The following is an 18,332-nucleotide window of genomic DNA, read 5'->3' as shown; positions in this document are numbered from 1 at the left end:
TAAGAAGATTACTTCTGACTCCTTCAGTTCATGAAATATCTCTCTAGCCAAATAAACATGTCTGGAAATAAGACGGATCAAATGAAAAGTACGTCACGTCAGCTGTTTCAGTACAAGGATACTTTAATTTTATATTATTTGCAGTTATTTAACCCTTCTTCTTCATCATCTTGCCACAGGAGTCGCCAGAGGATAACCGTAACATGAAATAATCTAAGGTTACCTGTAATAAAATGGAAAGTCCATATTTCCTGGTCAAATTGTTAGGTAACTTGCTTAATCGCTTCACTGCGAGGAAACATGTTCTTTATATTTGCCATTATTTAACCTTTGTTGTTCATCTTGGCACAGGAGAGGTCAGAGGATAATAACCGCAGCGGCAGCGGTGGGGGTCACAGTTGTCGGCGACGGCACAACGGAGGCGGGGGACGTGGGCCGCAGCAGGACTGCAACAACGGGGACATTGCCGTGTGTGTGAAGCTGCTGGAGGTACTCACAAATAAGGACCTGGGCTTTGCTGCCACCATCCACGAGCTCAACACAATGTGCCCGTGAGTTTGTATTTTTGTTGTTGTGGTGGAAGAGGGGTTGACTGTAAGTGGAAGAGGAGTATACTTGAAGTGCATGACGAGTAGACTTACGTGGAAGAGAAGTAGACTTGAGGTGTAATAGAGCAAAAGTTTTGGTGGAAAGGGGGCATAGTTTGGGTGGAGGAGTAGAATTGTGATGAAAGAGGTGCATAATTGAGGTGGAAGAGAGGTATCGGGTACAACAGGACTGCAGCAACGGGAACATTACCGTGTGTGTGAAGTTTCTTGAGGTCTTCACAAATAAGAACCTCAGTTTTGTGACGACCATTGATTGGCTCAGTAGAATGTGTCTGTGAGTTTATATCATGTGGTTCTTGGGGTGAAAGAAGGGTGGAGTTTGATGGAGGAAATAAAAACTTTGGGTTGGAAAATTCTCTTCCAAGCTGAATAATGTTGACTGGATCTAGTAAGAGTAAATCAGAATTCCTTATAGTGAAGATTTTAATGAAGGCTGTATGCAGTCCCTCCAATTCAGAAAGTTTATTAAGCTGAATGTATTTGGCTGGAGGCAATAGAATAGCATATAAATGGAATTGCTTTATTGAAGGGGTGGTAGGTGGGGGCACTCACCATCCACTCACCCGATGTAGTGCTGCTTTGGGTGTCTGCCCTTTCCTCTCTTCGTTGCGTCCTCCTCTTTCTTTCCTTCATTCTTTCCTCTTCTTTCTGCCTGCGGATGACATTACACTCCCTCTTCTGTCTTTCTTTCCTACATTCTTTCCTCTTCCTTCTGCCTGTGGGTGACTCTACACTGAGTGACAAGCCAAGTGGTCTCCTGTACTCCAGGAAACCATTTACTACGCTGGGTGGTAACCATATAACCAGATTATGGCGCCTGGTGGTTTAGTGGGCAATTAAGGCGCTCCAATCGGATTGAGCCAGTGAAGGTTTATATCCAAGGGTTGGTTGGGGTTTATTGCTCACGTAATGCCACACAGGAATGAGTGAGGCTGGTCACTTTCATCTTAAATGTCAGGACCAACTTGCCTAGCCCCGGGCTCCTACGCTCCTCGTGGGGCAACACAGGATTGGACTTACTGAAGGGGTTAATGAAGGCTGTATCTAACATCCAGTTGCAAAAGTCTAAAATGAATGAAGTGACTGATAAGAGCAAGAATAAAGTAAAACTCATATTGGTAATAGCAGTAGTGGTTGTTGTAGTAGTAGTAGTAGTAGTAGTAGTAGTTGTTGTTGTAGTAGTAGTAGTTGTTGTTGTAGTAGTAGTAGTTGTTGTAGTAGTTGTTGTTGTTGTAGTAGTTGTAGTAGTTGTTGTTGTTGTAGTAGTTGTAGTAGTTGTTGTTGTTGTAGTAGTTGTAGTAGTAGTTGTTGTTGTAGTAGTTGTAGTAGTTGTTGTTGTTGTAGTAGTTGTAGTAGTTGTTGTTGTAGTAGTAGTTGTTGTTGTTGTAGTAGTAGTAGTAGTAGTAGTAGTAGTTGTTGTAGTAGTAGTAGTAGTAGTAGTTGTTGTTGTTGTTGTAGTAGTAGTAGTAGTAGTTGTTGTTGTAGTAGTAGTAGTAGTAGTTGTTGTTGTTGTAGTAGTAGTAGTAGTAGTTGTTGTTGTTGTTGTTGTAGTAGTAGTAGTTGTTGTTGTTGTAGTAGTAGTAGTTGTTGTTGTTGTAGTAGTAGTAGTAGTAGTAGTAGTAGTTGTAGTAGTAGTAGTTGTAGTAGTAGTAGTAGGATGAACCCAGTGGACTGCAGGATGAAGTTGCCCTCCTCCTGCCGTCCACCATTGTCTTTTCGGAGACTAGAGAGGGAGATGAGGGAAGTATAACCAGGCTGAGGAGGCGACCAGCTACATCAGTGCCACCGCGAGAAGGCGTGCCTCTCCAGCAGCCATTCTCGTAGTAAAGGGGTTTAGCGGCCGAGTGACCCAGAGTTTAGCTGTTTCATCGATCCGCGTCCAGTGTGGGGAACCTGCTGGTGCAGTGGTTAGCACACCCACCTCGCAACTGAAACAACCAGAGTTCGGTTCTGCTGCCGGTCAGACTGGTGGACGCAGTTAGTTTCCTCCTTGTCCCTATTCACCCAACAGTACATTTGGGACCTGGATGTCAACTGACTAGTGCGGGTCGTGTTCTGAGGGAAGATTGGGACTCAGCACAAACTGATGGTCTGCCGTAACGACCCTCGTGCAGTCGATAGGCATAAACCTAAGACTGGTTTTTACCAACTGTTCCTCGTGTACTCTGTAGTTCGTTCACTTTAACTTGGCAGAGATTTTCGTTCTTTTGAAGCCTATTATACGTAGCTCAGTTACAGCATAGACCAGTACTATAGATCAGCATAGTTTCCACAGCACTTCTTCGTGACTAGCATCATATTCCGTTGTTAATCTTGCATTACAACTGCATAATCAAGATGGAGAGATGGTAATTGTAGGCCCAGTTAAAGTTAGTAAGGTTGCAGCAAATTTTTCACCTGCCATCCTGACCACTTCATTTGCATGACGTCTTTTTCATTCTGTTGTTGCTGTAGCCAGACGATTTTATTCAACTTTGGTAACACTTTTCAGACTGAAGGGGTTAGATACGTCCTTCATTAACCTATCACTGATATACTCCTTTTACACTAACGACCTAAAATTGCCATCTCTCCATTTTGAATGTTGTGGTGTACCGATAGAGTAACACTGGAATATGATGGTAGTTACGAGGAAGTGCTATGGAAAGGATGTAGACCTGCAGCACTGTCATTTTTCAGTCACTGAGCTCCGTGAAACTAGCTTTAAAAGGATATAAATCTGAACCAAGTTGGGATGAAAAACCTACAGGATTCTCGTGTTAGCTGAGTAGAATCGCGTGATAGAAATAAGAATAAAACAGAATACGACGTTCTTAGATGATGATGATGATGATGATGGGGAGGAGGAGGAGGAGGAGGAGGAGGTGGATGAGATATTCTGCATATGAAATTAAACCCTTCACTATTTATTGATGATGATGATGATATTGGTGATGATAATGAGGAAGAGGAGAAGGGGGAGGGGAGGATATTTTCTGTATATGATGAAATCCATCACTACCGTGAGATTGTTTTCGTGTTATTGTTGTTATCACCTGACGAATATGTTTATCTTTAGAGAGATTTTTGGAGGTGGAGGGATTAAGTAATAGCCTAAGGAGCTCCGGTGACTCAGTTTGTAGCGTGATTCCCTTTCAGTCTGCTTTTAGTCTGAGGTTGGAACCCAAGCCGTGGCTGGCATTTAAGTGGTTGTTGGTATATTTCATTTACTTTAACTTGGCCAAATTTTCACCTTTTGTAGTTTGTTTCACATGCTTAGTGGCAGAAAGACAATGCTGCGGCTTTCCATCCTTTTCCTGTCACTTCTTCATGCCTATTATCGTAGTCTCGTGATAATCTATTGTTATAACTCAGCATTCAAGATGGAGGGATGGCAGTTTTAGGACAGGTTGAGTGAATAGAGTATAGTATGTCCTTTCATATACTTGCATATAGTCGCACATGGACTTTGACACGCATCACCCTCGTGCAGTCGATTCGCGCTGGTCTAATTCTTCTTCGTCAGGATGCTGTTGGAAGGTGTTCACTGCATCGATAACTACACCCGTCTTTACTCAGAACCATCAACAATGTGAAAAATGTAGAGTAATTCTGTTAAACCAATCGGGGCCCTCTTTCTGGACACCACAATGTGAAAATAGTTTAATGTATACAAGTCTGTATCCCTGCCGGAGCACCGCTATGTAAGATATTTCTGGTATTTACTAATAACTCGTAGGTCGTTACTCGTTTATGAAGTTGTTCTTAAGTAAATCAAACAAGTCTCATAGAGTTAGGTGAAACGTAACTTAACCTTAACTCACCTACAATAACTATTTCTCTTCTACCTCATAGCTAATCCCCCCTTGAATTGGCCAATTCGTAAAGGATACTTAGCTAGTGAAGAGGGAGTGATCGATAACCGATGACGATGAGGCTGCTTAGTGTAATTGCTTTAGCAAGCGTCCTTATGGTGCGTATGTACAACCTAGCTTGAGAGCGACTAGGAACAGAGAGAGTGAACGCGGCAATTCTACCTCCCTCATAGAATGGTAGGTTGCCAACTTTTAGTTATTTACAGTACTAAATACAGTCAAATTACATCATGATATGTACAGGGCAAATCTAACAAATTAATCTTAGTTCCACTTAAATTAAAGTTAGACCAAATATTCCCTTTAACTATGTAAATATCTTAATTCCACATCTGCCTTAACAGGGGAATCTTTCCCTGCTTGCCACGTCACCTATCGCGCAGACGCAGCTTAGGTCAGTGGAAAATACCACATAATTACGTGTATTTACAATGCATAGTTGTCCACGGGGGTTAAATGCAGTAGCATTTAATTTATCAATAACAAGAATTATTAAAGAGAACGTCGTTTCTGGGTTATTAAAATCGCTTGAATAATTAACAACAGTCTCTACGTCCTCTGCCTTTAACCAGGGATAAACTATGATAAATTTAGAGAGCGCAACTGCTCTGGGGGAAAATATTTCCCACAGTTTTGGGGCCGGCGGAAAATGATACGTTGTATCATGTAATATGACCCTTAGCCAAGAGTTCCCTCCATAATTCTCGAGAACCCCGTGCTGCGGCCCTACTAGGTCGCGCCTCTTGACCCGTTTGATCTTCACCATTCTCTGGATCCGGAGTGGCTGCTAACTCAAGGGGTACCAGTTTATCAATAGTTTTTATACTGGTATGTCCCCTGCATTTTATTTTTACGAATCTCAGCACCTCTTCAGAATCTGGGTGTGTGGAGATCACTTTAGCTAATGGCCACTGGGATCTTGGCTGTTCAGTCTTCACTAAGACCACATCTCCTATATTAATAACTGATTTGTTGCTGGCAGCTTGAGCTCCATAAAACCTCTCGCGTAGGCTCAAAAGATACTCTTCGCTCCAATGTCTGTTCCATGTATCCAGCACCCTTTTCAGACGTTGATATCCCTCCCGAAGGTGTTGTCCTAAATCATTAGTTTCTATGTTAGGATCATCCACTTCTTCCTGGATATCCACACAAGGCATCGGATGGAGCTTCCTGCCATATAACATGAGAGCCGGTGTTAAGGCCTCTAGCGAGTCGCTAGTGTCATCTTGATAAGTCAGAGGTCTATTATTAATCCTGGCTTCAATTTCAGTTATTACTGTTCTTAAATCTTCTCTCGTGATCTTAGTTCTATGTAATGTTTTCCTGAGGCAGTTCTTGACAATACCAATCATTCTTTCGGTAAATCCATTTTGCCATGGAGCTCTTGGAGCTGTGAACTGCCAAATACAATTTCTGATTCCCAGCGCCGACTTAACCTTCGGGTCATTCATTATGATCAAAAGTATGGGAGCTGCTCCAACGAAATTAGTTCCGTTGTCGCTTATTAACTTACCAGGACAAGACCTTCTAGCGGCAAATCTGCGAAAGACATTGAGGAATGTCTCTGAGCTTAGGTCTTCCGCTAATTCTAGATGGACTGCCCTTGTGTAGGCACAAGTGAATAAACAAATGTAAACTTTATAGGGAGTTTCCTCACCCGTAACAGTTATAGCCCCTGTGTAGTCCACTCCTGTTTTATGGAAGGGCCGACTTATGCTCACCCTTTCCTTCGGTAGGGCTGGTGGTCCAGGGTAGTTAAAAGGTCGCTGCTCATACCTCCTACAAATGATGCAGTTTTTGAGATATTTTTTAATAACCTGTCTACCCTTAGGAATCCAGTACCTTTCCCGAATTTGGGCTAAGGTCTGTGGTACACCTCCATGGAGAGTGGAATCATGGGCTTCCTTTATAATAAGTTGTACAAAGCACCCACTCTTAGGTAATAAAATGGGATGTTTGGTTTGGATAGGCAAGTCAGCCTTTACCAATCGGCCTCGACATCTTATCAGACCCTTTCCGTCTAAGAACAAGCCTAAATTCTTCATCAGCTTATTCCCTTTTCCAGTGTCTTGGCCTAAAAGTTTATATATTTCCCTGTAAGAATTTCTTTGTACTCTTTTCAGCCAGTATTCTAGGGGATCTAATTTTCGAAACCCCACCTTCTTATTCAAAAATTCAACAACCAATTTAGTAGTATTTAGAAGTTGTCTTATCGATGAGAATCGGCTGATGTCAATTACTTCTGGCTCAGGTACTATAGGATCCAAGTTCACTACACTAATCTCAGCAATACTGTACTGTTTCTGTTCAGGCCAATCCTTAGTGAGTAACCATTTAGGACCTTTAAACCACAAGTTATCTTTGATCAGTCTCCTTACGGTCGAACCTCTCGAGAACAGATCAGCTGGATTTTGTTTGGAGGACACATGCATGAATTTAAATTTGGAAGACAGCTCTTTAATAGTCTTCACTCTATTACGGACGAAAGGAATTTTACTGTCTTCCTTCCCTATCCAGTAAAGACAAATCTTACTGTCAGTCCATATGTAAATATCCTCAAACTGAGTATCAAGAGTAATGGTTATATACCTGGCCAATTTAGTTCCTACTTCTATGGAAGCCAATTCCATTTGAGGTAGGGTTCTTTCTTTAATTGGCGCAACTCTGGCTTTGGACATTATAATCTTACTATCCTCTCCTGTTGCGCAATAAGCTACTGCTCCATAAGCCTTTTGAGAAGCATCACAAAATATGTGTAAGTGCGACTTCTCATTACTGTTTATTTTCCTGGGAATACATATGCTTAATGTAGTTTCAAACTCCTTTCTAATCTGTTCCCATTGTTCCACATATGTCTCACCCAATTCAGTGTCCCAGTCTAACTTTTCTTGCCAAGCCTCCTGTACTAAACTTTTGCCCCTAATAACTATAGGACTGACCAATCCTAATGGGTCAAATAGCTTGGAAACCTGACTTAACAAGGACCTCTTGGTGAGAGTGACATCAGAGAACTTAATTGGTTTCAAAATTATTCCATCAGCTGTTGTATCCCAGTTAAGACCTAACACATTTCGAATTTTGGGAATGTCAGAATTTGGATAGTCCTCTTGTATTTTATTCCTCAAAAGCGGTGAATTTGTATTCCAGCTCTGTAACGGCAAATTTGCCTTCCCACATTCGGAATTGGCTATTTCATAAGCCTTCAAAGCTTCCGATTCTGTATCAGCAACACCTTGCAAATTATCCATATAAAAAGCCTGCCCTATTTCTGGACATTTGGCATTTTCAAAATGATGCTTTAAAGTGTTGCAAAGTAGGAAAGGACTAGCACAAGAGCCAAAGAGCACCGATCGGAAACAGTAAGTTTTCAATGGACTATCCTCATTTTGAGGATCATGAGGCCAGAGGAATTTTGTAAATTTCCTATCCTCATCTCTCAGTCCTATTCTGAGAAAAGCCTTACTAATGTCTGCTGTGTAAGCGTAAGGTTTCTCTCTAAATCTTAGTAACACATTCCCTAACTTCTCTGTTAGTGTAGGTCCAGAGTATAGGCAATCGTTCAAGCTAGCTGATCCCTTGGACGCTTTACTACTACAGTTGAATACTATCCTTATGGGAGTAGTTACTGAATCCATGCTTACAGCATGATGTGGTAAGTAGTGTCCTTCTTTGTGGTTAACAGGGTATTCTACCTCTTCTATAAATTTATTCTTCAATTGATCCTTTATAATATTATCATATAGGGTCAGATGTTCTGGTTTATCTCTCAACTTTCTTAGAAGAGAATTTAACTGAGCTTTAGCTGCTTGGTAATTTGTTGGTAACTCTGAGTGGTTTAGTTTCCATGGTAATCCTATCCAATACTGTCCATCCTTAAATTCCACAGACTGATTATACAGATCCAAAGTTATCTTATCTTCAGGGGTTGGTTCCTCAGAGTGTATACCTATACTGTCTAGGTCCCACAGTTTGTGTACAGGTTCAGTGTTTTCATCCAACAAGTCATTTATCTGAGTAGGTTCTAATTCTGCACCTATTCTAGCTACCATCAATGACTGTGTGGGGGTAACAAAGACTGAGTCTACTAGTTTGGCCTCTCCTTTAACTTGTTTTGGAAAAGGCAACTGACCCATAATAAGGTTACCTCCTGGACTCTTGAACAACTGTACCTTATTCCTTTTGAAAGTCCTATGTAGGAATCTTCCACAATAATCAGAACCAATGATCATTTTTATGGGACCCACAGTATCTGATTCCACATTCTGTTTAGCCAACTTTATCCCTGAGCTTTGCAGATGATCAGAGGTTTCCTTCAATCCCTTTATGTATATACTTGTCTCCATAGTATCAAGCACAGCTGCTGTTATACGGCATTTATATCTGCCTAATTGTATTACAGGTCTAACTAAATCAAAGGACTGAGCCTTCCTAGTTGTTAAGAATCCTGTAATGGCTAGATTTACCTTGCCGATAACTGGTAACTTTAATTTCTCCACAATGTCTGCAGAAATGAAAGTTTTCTGAGCACCCGTATCAAACAGGGTACATACTAATTGGTTTCTATTCTCAAACAATACCTTCACATCTGCTATTGGTACTGCAGCTGGCATTACTAATGGAGCATTCCCTTTTGCAATTGTCATATTGACGCTTGCAGGTTTAGGAACCTCAATTTTCATCCTAGGGCATAAAGCACTATGATGATGATCCTTTTTGCATTTAAAGCAAAGATTTAATTTAGTCTTACAGTCCGCGGCAGTATGTTTGGAGTTCATACAGATTATACAACACCCCAGTTCCTGAAGCTTCCCTACTCTAGAAGCATAATTAGGGTAGTGTTGACAAAATACACTGGAATGTTGTTTACCACAAAAGACACAAACTTTCCTGTCTTTTACCATGGAAGGTTTTATTTCCTTAATATCTTCAGCATGTCTATTCCTTATCTTTAATACTTTATCCTCGGCCTTCGTGGAGCTAAGGAAAGTACCTATCTCTTCTTTAGGCACATACTTAATCTTCTCTGACTTAACTTTCCCAATCAGTTGGTTGGTGGGGTTTTTTCTTTACTTCGGTCTTCTGTTTGACCTCAGTAGTGTTTAATGTTCCTTGCAAATGTTTACAGAGTTGCATCAAGCCTTCCTCTATCTCTTCACAGGAGAAATTATCCTTCTGGTACCTACCATACAAAGCATCCTTGGTTTTCGGTGGTAGCTTTAAGGACACAATTCTTGAAAGCACCCAATCTGATGTTTTAATATCTTCGTAAGTACCTAAGGCCCTTAATTTACAACTTATTGCAATTCTAAATTTTTGCAAGGAATCAAAATCGTGCCTAGGCATGGGTAATTCTATTAGAGCCTTTAATAAACGATTTATAACCTGCTCCCTGTCTTCGTAATTTTGTCTAAGGATGGTCAAAGCCACTTCATAGTTATTTTCTTCTACTGGTAATTCTTTTATCAGTTGATATGGTGTTCCTTTGACCTGTCCTAACAAATAAGTAAGTTTGGTGACTTTAGGGAGATCTGTTCTATCCTGTACCAAATATTTGAACTGATCCCAGAAAGATTTCCAGTTCTGCTCTCCATCAAATTCTGGAAGCGTTATTTGTGGTAACACAGCTCTACTCTGCTGTGCCACAACTTGTGTTTCCATAGTAGTGTCAGCTAATTTTGACTCTAGTGTCTTTACTACAGTTAAGTATTCTTCTAATTTGTTTTCAAACTTCGTAGTTTCTGACTCTAAGAGTTCTTTATTCTCAGCCTTTACTATAGCCGCTTCTAAAGTTAAGTAACTCTCTTTGTACTTACTCCATCGATCTTTCAGAATATTTAGGAGACTATTTATTCTCTCCTTGGACAGAGGTATTTGGTCCAACGACTGGTTACAATCATTTATGGCTCTAGTTACCCATCCTGCCTTACTACTAGAAGATCTTTGCAATAAAGAAACAGACATGTTGACGGAGTTCTAATTTAATAATTTAATTATGAATTCCAACCACAATTTTACCTCAACTTAGTAATGATTTGATTATTTTAAATTTTGAAGAGGGTAGGGATTAAGTCCTCATTGTACAAATTATCCCCTCTCCCAATTTCGTAATATTCCTTACAGCTCAGCTAATTATTTAGTTTAATTTTGAGGAGTGTAGGGATTAGGTCTATACTTTTAACCTATTCCCCAGGGTTATTAAACCTCAAGGGTTTTATTTTTTCCCCACACTCAATTGCCAAAACACCCATATTCCCAGAGCTCAGAATTTATTACCTCAATACTCCATAGGCCCACCCATAGCTTGTACAGCATAGAACTCTCCTTTCTTATGTTCTACATAATTTATAAATTTCTGCAGAACCGCTTCCCTACCATGATGGTTCCAATGTATACCATCAGATTTCAACATTGCTTGGAAGGGCTTGGCATTAAAATGTATGAAATCCCTTCCCTTCCTGGCCCGTTGCAAACTTCGGTTCACAGCTCTGCTAACTAATTTATATGTTCCATAACAAACTGGAGAGCCATATGGCAGGTTCCTTGGCTCGAGGAGGGTTATGGCTACTGAGGATTTACAAGAGCCCTCTATGGCTCCTACCACTGCTAAAATATTCTCCACAACTTCATTGACCTCCACGTCCTCATGGATATCATTTCCTCCAAGGAAAAGGACCGTACGGTCATGCTTCCAGTCTAGTACGGCATTCAGCCTTTCATCTTCAGAGAAAAAGCTTGCCTTTCCTCCCGGAGCCCTGTAGACACGTACGTCCACGTCTTCCACGTCAACCGAATGTGGTAGTAAACTATGCCCCACAAAAGCAACTTTAAACACATTCAGCGCCTCGGCACACATCGGTTTTCCTCACTCGGGGCACCACAAATGTGAAAAATGTAGAGTAATTCTGTTAAACCAATCGGGGCCCTCTTTCTGGACACCACAATGTGAAAATAGTTTAATGTATACAAGTCTGTATCCCTGCCGGAGCACCGCTATGTAAGATATTTCTGGTATTTACTAATAACTCGTAGGTCGTTACTCGTTTATGAAGTTGTTCTCAAGTAAATCAAACAAGTCTCATAGAGTTAGGTGAAACGTAACTTAACCTTAACTCACCTACAATAACTATTTCTCTTCTACCTCATAGCTAATCCCCCCTTGAATTGGCCAATTCGTAAAGGATACTTAGCTAGTGAAGAGGGAGTGATCGATAACCGATGACGATGAGGCTGCTTAGTGTAATTGCTTGAGCAAGCGTCCTTATGGTGCGTATGTACAACCTAGCTTGAGAGCGACTATAGTAGGACTCGCGCGCGCTCGCGGCCGTGGCGCGGCCCGCACCTGTATACAGTGTTGCCACGTTTTCTATACCGTTATCTCTCTCTCTCTCTCTCCTGGCGGGAAATGTGAGCCACCTTGAGTACTTTTGATTCTTTTATAAGTTATTTATAATTGTGCTTTCATTTGTTAATTTGGTTTTGTCATATTTAGTAGTAGATGGAGTGTCAAAGTTACTGTCTGCTGAGAGGTTTGTTACGTTACTGATTCATACACCCCGACGTAGTGGTCCAGGGGGGAGGGGAAGTGTGAAGGGGGATTTGACCTGAGACACCCAGGAGGGATTAAGAAGGGAGGAGAGGGGAAGGGGGGGCTGGATTCACCTACCACGTGGTCAGTATTAGGAGAGAGAGAGAGAGAGAGAGAGAGAGAGAGAGAGAGAAATTACGTGTATAGATATATGTGCATCAATAGGAACAATGTATATCAGTGTGTGCAGTATGTACAAAGGAACAAATGAATACAAAGAAGGCAGTGACAGACCTCTCTCTCTCTCTCTCTCTCTCCCTCTCTCTCTCTCTCTCCTGGCGGGAAATGTGAGCCACCCTGAGTACTTTTGATTCTTTTATAAGTTATTTATAATTGTGCTTTCATTTGTTAATTTGGTTTTGTTATATTAAGTGATGCCGACAATGCATTCAATGCATGCCTCTCTCTCTCTCTCTCTCTCTCCCTCTCTCTCTCTCTCTCTCTCTCTCTCTTGGGACATTGAATCTCCTCATTCTCCCTTGGGACATTTATTTTAGGCCAGATGGATGTGTAAGTATTGCCACTCACAAGAATTACATGAATTATTTCTTTTACTTTGGATATTGGCATATTTCTTCTTTTTTTCAGGCTCATTATCTTATATCCATAACTGTGATATTATTACCCACCCTAAAACTACGCTAAAAACCAATAAAAGTGACTACAATATCTTTTAGCAACACTGTACAATATGTGTGCCATGTTTCTGTGTTACTGTATAAATATTTTATGCATAATAAGATTACTGTTGATTCATCCATCAAAATACACAAGTGTAAGTTTTATTCATCTGAATTTATCGAATTTGTGATGCCTTGTACATAAATAGCTTCCGTTTCACATCGCAAGTTGGGGAAACGTGGCACCATTGCCCACAGGTGCTGGCCACACCCCCGCCGCAAACAGGCGGGAATCCGACTATAGGAACAGAGTGAGTGAACGCGGCAATTCTACCTCCCTCATAGAATGGTAGGTTGCCAACTTTTAGTTATTTACAGTACTAAATACAGTCAAATTACATCATGATATGTACAGGGCAAATCTAACAAATTAATCTTAGTTCCACTTAAATTAAAGTTAGACCAAGTATTCCCTTTAACTATGTAAATATCTTAATTCCACATCTGCCTTAACAGGGGAATCTTTCCCTGCTTGCCACGTCACCTATCGCGCAGACGCAGCTTAGGTCAGTGGAAAATACCACATAATTACATGTATTTACAATGCATAGTTGTCCACGGGGGTTAAATGCAGTAGCATTTAATTTATCAATAACAAGAATTATTAAAGAGAACGTCGTTTCTGGGTTATTAAAATCGCTTGAATAATTAACAACAGTCTCTACGTCCTCTGCCTTTAACCAGGGATAAACTATGATAAATTTAGAGAGCGCAACTGCTCTGGGGGAAAATATTTCCCACAAACAATGTATTACCTAACATAATATCATTTAACCTAACCTGACCTAACCTAACCTAACCTAACCTAACCTCACTCACCATAACCTGATCTAACCTAACCTCACTCACCATAACCTGACCTAACCTAACCTCACTCACCATAACCTGACCTAACCTAACCTCACTCACCATAACCTGACCTAACCTAACCTACCGCAACCTAACACAACATACTCAGACCAACTCTTTCTTTTAAGGCCAGGATGACGATGATGGTTGTTGGTGAGGATAGTGGGGGCGAAGAATATGAGGATGATGGACCTAACCTCACGTAACTCCTTGTCTCCTTGGTCAGGGTGTTGTTGGAAGGTCTTTAGTGCATCGACAGCTACACCCGTCGTTGCCTGACGCAGAAGCACCGAGAGTACTTCAACAAGCTATACGCTGGCACCATTAGGGTTATCAAGGACCTGTGTAACACCAGAGGACACTATCAGGAAGGTTAGTGCAACTGATTGTTGTTTAATCCCAGTCAAACCTGGTCCAGCAGACCCGTCGACAGCAGGTAAGCAACTGTCGCTATGGGATCGTCCCACAGGTTGCTCATACCGTTGATGTGTGTTAGTGTGGCATGTGGTGTGCAGTGCGCCATTATGTGTGTGGTGTTGTGTTGGTGTGGCATGTGGTGTGCAGTGCGCCATTATGTGTGTTGTGTTGTGTTAGTGTGGCATGTGGTGTGCAGTGCGCCATTATGTGTGTTGTGGTGTGTGGAGCTAATCTACAAGTGGGCCACGTGTCATCTGTGATTACACTCAATTCAAATGTAAGCTGGGCTGGCTGGTGGCTTGATCTAAACCTAGTAATTGGATCAGCTTTATTTAAGGATACCTCTGATGAGTGGATATCGGGAGGGAGCTTGTAGTATAGCGTTTTAATTGAGCTGTTATGTTATCCTGTGTTAAAGTGAGTATGTAGGTATTTTTTCATTGCCGGTGTTGGAATGTATGGAGGTGGGATGTTGAAGAAGGTCCTGTAATATTTGTGCTCTGATTGTTTTACGTGTGTGGTTGTGTTGTGTTGTTCTCTCATAATTATAATGACAGAGGTGTTGTGTGTTAGCACAGGCTGCCGCGTAGAACTGTGTGTCCATCATGTCATGATATTCTCTAACAGGAAGGCTGAGAGGAGATGCAAAATGTGGAGAGATGGAGTGGTGTTGGAAGGAAATGAAGGCAGAGAATGTTGTTGCGGTTGTTAATGTAGTTCCAGGTTCATATGGACGTGAATCCTGTGGATTGCAGACTTAAGTTGTCCTCATTCTAAAGCCCACCGTCCTCCTTTTGGGGATAGAGAAGGAAATGAGGGACATGTGTATAATTAGTCCGGCTGGTGATATCAAGTTTTCACCAAATGAAGGCGTCCCTCTCCAGCACCGGGCAGTTGTGTCACGGTATTAAGGTTAATAGTTGAAGATGGTTAGTCATGGTCGAATTATGATCTGACAGATTTTTTTCTTAGTTCAGTTAAGGTAAAAAATGACAGCAGTAGAAATGAGGTATCTGAGAGGAGCATGTGTGGTTACGTGGAAAAACACAGACAAATGGGAAAGCGAAGGAGCGTTGTGGTGTTGATGTGAGCGTTGGGAGAAATGTTTTGAGATTGTTTGGCCGTGTGGAGAGGATGGGGTTATAAGAAACTAAGTAGGAAAATGCATGTGAATGAGGTGGAGGGGGAGGGAGAGACAAAGGCTGACGTGGAGGGATGGATTGGAGAGGTAATGTGAGAGGGGAATATGAGTTGGAGAGAGGGTAGTTATGATGACAAAGTGATAAGGAGGCGATTCGTTTGTGGCCATCCCAAACGGAATTAGAATATCTGGCGATACATAGATAGGTAGATGGAAGATAGATAGTGGAAGAGTTTATTTAAGGACAGCATTGTGGTGGTAGAAGGTGATGCCAGGGCAAAGTTTGGGCTGGAGGAATGGGAGTTTCAGGTTGAAGAAGGCAAAGAAACTGGGTGGTAATCTGATTACCTTAGGAGCTTTCGTAACACCTCTTCCTAAGCAATTTATTTTGCTTATTACACCTCAGAATTCTCTTATATATTACTGATGCAAACTGTTTCGACAACAGGAAGATAAAGATAGCATACAAGAGACTTATAAAGTGTAATATGCAAAATAACTCGGTAAAAATAAGTGTTAGGAAGTGTGGTATGGTAAGGGTAACACTGGGCTATATGTTGTACAGTATACGATGCTGGGGCTATTACCAGGCCAGCCAGCGTGGTAATATCTGGCCTGGTTATTGTCACGGGGCTGGATATTGCCTCACTGACACCACATTAATGATGGTCAGTGTGGCAACTGCACGCCTGGTGGTCTAGTGGGTTACGGCGCAACAGCTGGACTTGGCTGCTAAGAATTTGGCTATAGTCTTTTCACCATGGGCCAGATTTTTGTCCTCTTGTAGCATATTTCTTGTAGCTGAGAGGCGGAAAAAGATAATGCTGTGGTTCTACATCCTTTCCATAGCACTTCTTCGTGACTAGCGTCATATTCTAGTGATACTCTTTTGTAACAGCTCAGCATTCAAGATGGAAAGATGGCAGGTTTATGCCAAGGTAGAGTAAAAAGAGTATAAGAGAGATGGTTGGGAATTATTACTCACCAAATGCCCCAGAGAGTCGAGCCACTGGTCACCCTGGTCTTAACCCCATCAGTTCGGTGACGTATTTCCTTTGTTATTCTGGCCACCACCAGGCGATAGTGTTTTATCCTGGACACACTTTTCCAATGAGAAAAGTTAATAATCGCCTTCACTTACTGCTTTGGTGCTGGAGAGGGACGCCTTCAGGTGGTGGCACCGATATAACCAGGCAGTGGGGCTGCCCTGTTGTGTAACCATCCCTCAATCCTCTCCCCATCCCTCAAAAGGCGGATAGTGTCCTGTGGAGGAATGTCAACCCGGGCCTGCAGTCCACCAGGTGCAGGTTCACATAAGCCTGGGGTTGCAGGTACTACTGTTACTACAACACCTGTACTGCACCAGGTACTCTCACCAGGTGCAGGTTCATATAAGCCTGGGGTTGCAGGTACTACTATTACAGTACTACAACACCTGTACTGCACCAGGTACTCTCACCAGGTGCAGGTTTATATAAGCCTGGGGTTGCAGGTACTACTATTACAGTACTACAACACCTGTACTGCACCAGGTACTCTCACCAGTTGCAGGTTCATATAAGCCTGGGGTTGCAGGTACTACTATTACAGTACTACAACACCTGTACTGCACCAGGTATTCTCACATCGGAATGAAATCGTCTGGAGGAAGCCAGAATAAAACAAAAACTACGTCATCACATTGAAGGTTAATTGTCTGTACTGAGACAGCTTAGTTTATGTCTTGTATTTATAAGTGGCCTTGGAAAGTTCCTAATGTATCGTCCTTGGCGATTTATTCTGGACATTAGACCTTAATATCCTATTATATGCTATTGATGGAAACTAATGACGATATTAAAACAAAATATCAAACAAGAGAATGTTCCGGTGTACGTTTATGTGTATTATGCAAAATAAGTTGCTGACGCTGTGCTACGAAGCCTCTTACCACAAAGAATATGGCCGTTAACAGCGTAAGTGTATGTAGGTACACCGTTGCCTCGTCTCAGCTGCAGTGATCAGTAATGTGATCATCTGCCACCACTTTATTGTGAACCTACGTGAACAAAATGGTTGTCTGCCTTAATGACCCTTATGTAGTCGATAGTTTTTTCTCATCCCCCCCCCACTTACACACACACACACACACACACACACACACACACACATATATATATATATATATATATATATATATATTATATATATATATATATATATATATATATATATATATATATATATATATTAGATATACGGGGAATGCCAAGTTCTCTGTCCTTGCCTCCCTTTCTGTTCGTCAAATCGCACATTATTATATGCAATCTTTCCCTCCACTTTCTTCCGAAATGTTCAGGTATTATTCCCCTCCTCCCCACCTCATACCTCACCAGTTCCCCACCCTCCCCCAGTCCCCCTTCCTTCACCCACTAAATGTGATGTCCCCCCCTCCTCTCTCTCTCTCTCTCTCTCTCCCTCGTATGGCCACCCCGTCCCCCTCCCGTCCCTGGTGGCATAAAACCACACTGCAGCTCCGCCAATATTGGTATAGGCCGGCATATAAAAATCAACACCCAATTTCTTTTTTCGTGCAGCCGTGAAAATGTATTGTCCAGCTCGGAATGTGGCGCCTATGCAGAGTGGATTCATTATTTTCCCCCACTTGGGCCAACTGAGTTACGTTTTCATAAGGGAAAAATAATGAACAATAAATTATGGAGCTGACAAAATTGGTCAATTTGCCTGGATTGGGCAGATGGACGGGGTGTGATGGCTTTTGGCTGTACGGCTCCAAACTGTTACATCCGACAGTTTGAGTATCGACTTTACGGCCCTGCGGGGTTATTGGCAGTATAGTTGACTGAAAACAATTGGTGCTGTACCTGCCTCCTGAGCGAAGATTGGAGTGCCATTTTTTTTTATCTCGAGGCTTCACCAGTGTGGTTCGAAGCACTGCCCTTGTACACAGTGACTGACGGGCGGCAGGATGGTGGGTGTTGGCGCTGGATGAGGTGAGGGGGAGAAGAAAGAGGAGATGAGGAGGGGGAGTGGGAGGAGAAAAGAGGAAGATGTGGCGGGGGGGAGAGGGATAAAAGGAAAGAGAGAGGGTAGAAGGGGAAGTTAGAAAGGAGACAGGGAACTTATGAGTGGGAGGAAAAGGAAGAGGGGGAGGTGGTCGGAAAGGAAGAGGGGGTTGGATGAAGAGAAAAGGCCTGT

General features: G+C 42.0%; 1 pseudogene; it reads left to right on the top strand.

Moving 5' to 3' along the window:
* LOC145412560 (uncharacterized) overlaps positions 1 to 18,332 on the top strand; it is a 43,081-nt pseudogene that overhangs the window by 9,673 nt on the left and 15,076 nt on the right.

The sequence above is a fragment of the Coenobita brevimanus genome, chromosome 93 (genome assembly GCF_032717465.1).
Source record: "Coenobita brevimanus isolate Jiangsu-jjx chromosome 93, ASM3271746v2, whole genome shotgun sequence".
NCBI lineage: Eukaryota > Metazoa > Arthropoda > Malacostraca > Decapoda > Coenobitidae > Coenobita > Coenobita brevimanus.
Note: the sequence above shows the minus strand (reverse complement) of the source record. Positions and strands in the feature narration are given on the sequence as shown.